Source organism: Primulina eburnea, chromosome 4, assembly GCF_022965805.1.
Source record: "Primulina eburnea isolate SZY01 chromosome 4, ASM2296580v1, whole genome shotgun sequence".
Taxonomy (NCBI): Eukaryota; Viridiplantae; Streptophyta; class Magnoliopsida; order Lamiales; family Gesneriaceae; genus Primulina; species Primulina eburnea.
In genome coordinates this window covers 34,924,208-34,931,196 of record NC_133104.1, presented here as the reverse complement: position 1 = coordinate 34,931,196, position 6,989 = coordinate 34,924,208, and the positions used below count along the sequence as shown (strand labels likewise).

The 6,989-nt window shown below is 33.6% G+C and overlaps 1 long non-coding RNA gene across 1 annotated transcript; it reads right to left on the bottom strand.

The window, feature by feature from the left end:
* Nucleotides 1-1,546: 1,546 nt before the first annotated feature.
* LOC140829828 (uncharacterized) lies at nt 1,547-6,620 on the bottom strand. Its single transcript, XR_012117552.1, has 2 exons — nt 6,458-6,620; nt 1,547-2,070 (listed from the first exon to the last, which is right to left on the bottom strand). It is a non-coding gene; the product is annotated as an uncharacterized lncRNA (long non-coding RNA).
* Between the last annotated feature and the right edge of the window lie 369 nt (nt 6,621-6,989).

Sequence of the window (6,989 nt, the reverse complement as noted above, 5' to 3'; positions counted from 1 at the left end):
CAAAAGACAGTGAAATTTAGTTAGATTATATGAGAATTATCATATTTTATGTCAATAATAATTTTGAGGTGTCATGTGTTTGGTAGATAAAAAATAATTGTGAGAATTTGTTTTCCTAACTCTTACTCCTTAAATATATATATATGGTGCAAGACGACATTTGTTCCTCCCGAAATATATCTTCAAATTTCCACTCTATATGCCACAATTTACATGAAATACGTTGGAATTGCGTTACATTATCCCCAAATTATCATATTTTGTTCCAATAATAATGTTGATAGTCTTGTGTTTGGAAGATAAAAATAATGATAAAAAGCTGTTTTCCTAAATTTTATGTAGTCAATATACATATAAGTATGGATCAAAACAACGATGCTTCTTCTCAAAATATATGCTTAATGGGGCATAATTTTAAATGAAATGCTCAATTCATCACATGTTATTCTTTAGGAAGAGTATTTCATAGTGATAGGATCGGTTGTCGTAACAAGAGTGTTTAGAGGGGGGGTTTGAATAAACACTCACACTTAAAATTGTTCTTTAACAATATTTGAGTTCAGTTTAGTGACAAACTGAATCTCGGAATCTTGTTGGTCAATAACAATCAGTTAAACTAGAGTAGTCGCGGAAAGTAACTGACTGAAAGATAGAATACGAAACTGAAAGAAATATGCAAGAGTTGTTTCTGGATGTTCGGAGAATTTAATTACTCCTACGTCACCCTTTCTATCACAAGGATATGATATTCACTAAAAGACTTTGATCAAGTACAATACTTGTACAGACCCACTTCAGTTTGGACTTACAACTGCCAAAACTGAAACTCTTAGTTCTACATAATATTCTCAATACGTAACTGATATTAGCACAGTTGAATCTAACATCTTTTAGAGAGTGCTAATAAGCTCAGATTGTAGCCTTGATTGCTACGAGTAATTCAAATGAAAGTGAGCTTAGATTTTGACAGAGTAACAGCAAGCTTAAGATTGAATGATCGTCTGTATTTCTTCTGCTGTTCTTCAGTCATATTTATACTTCTCTTTCAACGGTAACTTTGATATGCATTTGAATTCTAGTATCCGTTGAATGCCACTTCATCATTTGTTGGGCAATGTTCTCTTCATTGATTGTCATACGGCGTCTTCATTGCAGTAGCCGAAATACGTTGTTCTAATGCTGTAATGATTGAGGTGCGGCTTTCCATATTCATTTGCTGTTTACTATGTCCTTTTGTCGGTTGAATGTTCTTTCCCGAGAAGCATTCAGTTGAGATATGTTTTGACTGAAACTTATGCGGCTGAGTATATTAACTGATCGGTTTCCAACGGATCAGTTTTCTTCATTTGTTCAGCTGGTTTCAGTTGTTAAATATTCAGTTGTCTCATAATTCAGTTAGTTTCTTCAGTTTGTCAAACTCCGAAATTTGGTTTCCAACACATAGCCATCAAGATTTAAATGTCTAAACATAAAACATAATACAATGGATAGAGTTATTGCATAAAAATAACAAATATCAACTAGTAACAAGCCATAACATGAACAATATATGAAGTCAGGGACTATATCTTTCCTCATCGTGCAATGCTGTCAAATATCCAACTAGTATAATTTTTTCACATACTAAGACACGATAAAGTAAAAAGGCCGTCAAGACAACTATGTGCCACCAATACAACCACTAGATCACATACGTCATCTTGTAGATGTGTTCTCGTTAATTTTTTGTTCCATCAGCCTCTTTTCCGATACATTCGATCCTACCACTACGGGCACTGCCCCCATCCAATAATATTTTTCCATGTGTCAGTTTTTTTTTTTTTTGACCAACCCTCAACCATGGTTGGGTAATTTGAAAATGTTCAATTCCTCTCTCTCAACAGTCGGGGTCTCGTAATTTCAAATTTTTAAAATCCTCTTTCTGAAGCATCACCTCCTCTCTCTTAGAAGCTTCACCTCCTCTCTCTCAGAAGTGAAATCTTCCACCGTACCTCCACCATGGCAGTTCCAAAATCCACTGTTACGATGCCGAAGCTAGGTCCGTGAACAATATTATGTGTTCTATTTTTCCTGTAAAATTGTTTTCTGATATAGTGTGTGTTTATTTGCAAACATGCAAAAATAACTGGCTAATAAATAAAAAAGCAGAGGCTCAGTAAAGTGATGTAAAGGTTCGTATAAAGCTTCGAGGTTCAAGTTCTGATCAGTCCTCCTCCCATTTATTTGTCAAAAAGTAAGCAATAGGTTTCCTCTACCATGGTTCCATGCCATCAAAATCAAACTGCCCAGCTTAATTACCTCTCTCGACATATTAACCTATCTCAGATTCTTGTTCACGATTGTACTCACTCGTCTAAACCCCGAACATATAGAAATAAATGATGAGGCACAATGAGCAAAGTTAATTCATTTACTCTTCCGGATAAATTTGTAAAATTTTCTTTATTAAAAAAATAGTTGATAAGAGTTAAAATACATAAATAAATAAATGACAGCTAGAATAGCCACTTGAGACAGGAGCAATAGTTGACACTAAACATACTTGAATGTGGCATATATCAAATTGTGTACATTGCTCCTTTATTTTTTATTCCCAAATTGATTTCTGATATTTGAATGTGGCAGATATCAAATTATGTACATTGCATCTTACTTGCAGGGGTATGAAGCAGCTTTGCAGAATGGTGGATGATTTGTGATGATAAGATTTTTTATTTGATTCCAGTAGACCAATTTGCTGGTAAAATTTAATTTCATTCCAGTAGATCGAGTTGATTTGCCTTATGTTATAGTAAATATTTAAATTCATTTAGTTTGTTTTTTTTAATTGATCCAGTTGGTTTCTTGCTTGAAAATGGAAGATAACAATCAACTGTCACATGAAGAGGTGGAAGGAGACTGCAATGAAGAAGCTGGAAATGTTGAGGTACAAAATGAAAACTCTTTTGTCCATGTTCTGGAGAATTGGAAGTGAGGCAGGTTGTGAACAGCGTTGAAGATGCTTATTTGTTGTATTGTCAATATGTGCATGCCAAGGGATTTAGTGCGAGGAAGGGTAATCGACGATATTTTTCTCATACCAATGAACTTCAATAAAAAGAATTTCAATGTTCATGTGAAGGTTTGAAAGACGAGAAATGTTCTAGTAAAAGGATTCCATTTTATCAAAAGCCGGTCATTAGAACACAATGTAAAGCCAAATTGAAGATTACAAGGGAAAAAGGGTGTGAATGGCGGATTAGTAGATTTGTTGAAGAGCGTAACCATGAGATGTTTGCACCTGATCAAACTCACTGCTAAGATCGGCACGCAATATATCACATGCAAAAAATTATACTCTAGAAGCTGTGGTAAATGCTGGAATATCCGTTTCTAATATTGTTTCTTTATGGAAAATGAAGCATGTGGGTCACAAAATTTAGGTTTTTTAGAAAGGATGCATATGACCGACCATATGAGTAGGTTGAAAAACATACCGAAATTGAGAATAGAGATGCCACTACACTTATTCATATTTTATAAATAAGGCGAATAGGTGAAATAGTTTTACTGGAATTTTCAATTGGATGATGATGATAGGTTTGATGAATTTTTGTTTAGGGACTATAGATGCGAGATTGATTATGAATATTTTGGTGATGTCATGTCGATTGATACAACATATAGAACAAAGGCAAAAACTTGTGTGAGACGGTCTCACGGGTCGTATCTGTGAGACGGATCTCTTATTTGGGTCAGCCATATAAAAAGTATTACTTTTTATGCTAAGAGTATTACTTTTTATTGTGAATATGGTAGGGTTGACCCGTCTCACGGATTAAGATCCGTGAGACGGTCTCACATGAGACTCCTCTAGAACAAATAAGTATAATTTAATATGTACTCCATTTGTTGGTATAAATCACCATATGCAGAATTTATTGTTTGGCTTGGCCTTTATGTCTGATTAAACTCAAAGTTCTTTTGAATGGTTGTTTGCAACATTTCTTGATTATATGAATGGACGACAACGACAAACTATCTTTTCAAACCAATGTCAAGCCATGATGAATGCCATTGAAACAATTATTTCACTTTCACGTCATCGTTTATGTCAATGGCATATAAATCAAAATGCTCCTTCACACTTTGGGAGTTCAAATGGTGATTATGCTTTTAAAGGATTGTGGTATAAATGCATGAATCATTGTGATTCTGAAGTTGAATTTGAGAGCACGTGGAAGTATATGATTGAAACATATAATTTGGATGGTCATAAATTGTTGAATGAGATGTACAAGCTTAAGGAGAAATGGTCTACTGATTTTACGAATTGAAGGTTTAGTGCGGGACTTTTGGCTACTTTGAGAAGTGAAGTCACGAATATGGTTTTAAAAAATGAAGGTAACAAAATGAGTTCTTTGTATGACTTTGTGCTGAATTATGCAAAGATTCAAAATAACTGGCGGGAAAAGGAGAAGACTGAAGATACTCGTTGTCGCCATGGTAATCCGGCACAGATTTTGAAAAATCATCCATTGTTGATTCATTCTACTAATGTTTATACGATGTCTATATACCATCTATTCGAAGTTGGATTGGTTAATTCATTGAATTGAAAATCGGTTGAACCATCATCTTGTTTTGATAATTATTGGAATTGGATTCAAATAAAATTAAAATCTCATGATGAAAACTCACTCAAGGGTTCGGCATGTGGTGTTCAATAAGCAGAATCATGAAATAAATTGCAGTTGTCATAATTTTGAGACGACGGGTTCATGCAAGCATTCTTTGATGGTGTTTAATTGTATGGATGTCACTGTTATATCCGAATATTATTTTTTGAAGAGGTGATGAAGAATGTAAGAAATAGAGTTACATCTAACTTTGACGAAAGTTGCAGGGGTAGTGATGGTCATGTATCTGAAGTGGTGTTTGTCAACGAAATAATGAGATCAACCTATGATCTAACTCAACAGAGCAAATCTCATTAGGAGGCAAGAAAAATATTATATGGATCAGTTGACCCTACAAAAGATGAAATCTCCAACTTTGTGTCAAAGTTAAATGTAGATGATGAGACACAATGTGATGATATTCGAAGTGATGAATTATGCATTTGTAACCCACTTACTGCTAAAGCCAAAGGAGTTACTAATGTTAATATTACATGACACTGGGATACTAAGAGCAAAAAAAAAAAAGGAAAAAGAAAAAGAAAAGAGAAAACAGAAGTTTCAAGTAAGTGTGCACACTGTTTGAAGTGTTTTGCTTACTGAATTTGCATACTGTACTAAGTTTGTAACTTTGTTTGACTTGCTAGGTGCTAAAGGAGCCAAAAAAATGGGACAAAGTTCACAAAAAACCACCAACACACGAGAAATGAGCTATGTAATTTCATCACCACACTCAAATTTCACATTACCGCATTTTCCTTCCATATTTGGACAATCTCAACATTTCTTTCACTCGCCAAATCAAATGGTAACTTTTATTTTAAAAAAATTTCATTTGTTGAAGAAAAATATGTTTATATGTTATTTTTTTCTGTTTAAAATACAAGAGGGTAATGCAAACATCTATTTAGGTGATCAAATGAATTTATTTTCTTATCGGTTTGGGGGTCCTCATTCATCACAAGTAAGGAATTTTGTCTAAAAAAATTTGAACTTTTTTATAAAATTGTTTCTCACTAATGTTTTAATATTGTTCAGGGACGTGGTAATTGAAGGAATACCTTTTGTGCTTACACAACGTTTCAGTAGTGTTATCTTATAGTCTCATGACTTTTTGTTTCTGTAATTGCACACCAAGACAAGACAATAGTTTCAGTAGTACCATGTTGTTTTCTGTATTCTAATGTCTCTATAATTACACACCAAGACAATGTTTCTGAATATTTATGCAGACTTTTGGTGTGTTTTGTATTATACAAAGTTTGTTTATGCTAGTTATCGAGATTGCTTGTTAGATCATATTTATTTTATTGGGGCATGTTGATTGAACTTTTGTTGGAGTTCTCTTTTAAACTCATGTTGAACTCCAGGAGATTCAGCACTTCTTTGAAATTGGAGACAGATTCCAATTTTTTTCTCTTTCTTTATCTTTTTCCATTTGAAACTGTTATTTATTACCTCGCTCATATTGAATCAATGAATTCCGTTTTTACGATATGGCAGACGAAAAATATTAAACAAAAATGCAAATTATAGAACCAGCAGTGGCTTCTTCACTCATCCCATGCTAGCATTTAGATTCTGTAGAGCTAAATCGGCGGGACATTTTTTCGAATAAATGTAGAGCTAAATCTAGTAAACGAAGGAAAATAAATCCGTCGAACATATATCCGTCGAGCATAGATCCATCAACGAAGAAAAAGACAAACATAATAGACAAAATTTTGTAAACCAGTAGAATAATAATAAAAGGGCATAAAATTACGAAGACAAACATAGAATTCGAAGGGAAAGCTAACTCGGATTTTGGAAAGATATCCCTTTCTTCTTGAGAGTATGAGTATCCGTCGAATTCTCCTGCGCTTGAGTTGAAAAATGGTGAAAATGGAGTCTTCAGTTCTTCTGCGCTTTAGTTGAGAAATGGTGAAAATGGAGTCTTGTGTGCTTGAGTTGAGAAATGGGGAAAACTTATGCGTACTTGGAAAAAAAAAGGACATCAACCATGGTTGGATTTTTCTAAAAGTCACAAATAATTATATAAAAAAAAAACTCATGTATTTTTTTAAAAAATATAATTTAATTGCCACGTGTCAGCCATCGGGTGGATAGGGGACAGTGCCCATAATGGTAGGATCGACCGAACCCTATTTTCCTATGTATGGGAATGTGTATGAGTTTTTTTTAAGTCAATCATAATTTTGAAAGGTAAAAATATATGAATATCCGATGTTTTGCTCGTAAATCAAAAAACTCAACACTATTATATTTATAGCTTAATAAAGTAAAATTTGGTTTAATTCTAGATTGGATGAAATCATGATATCAAAAAAA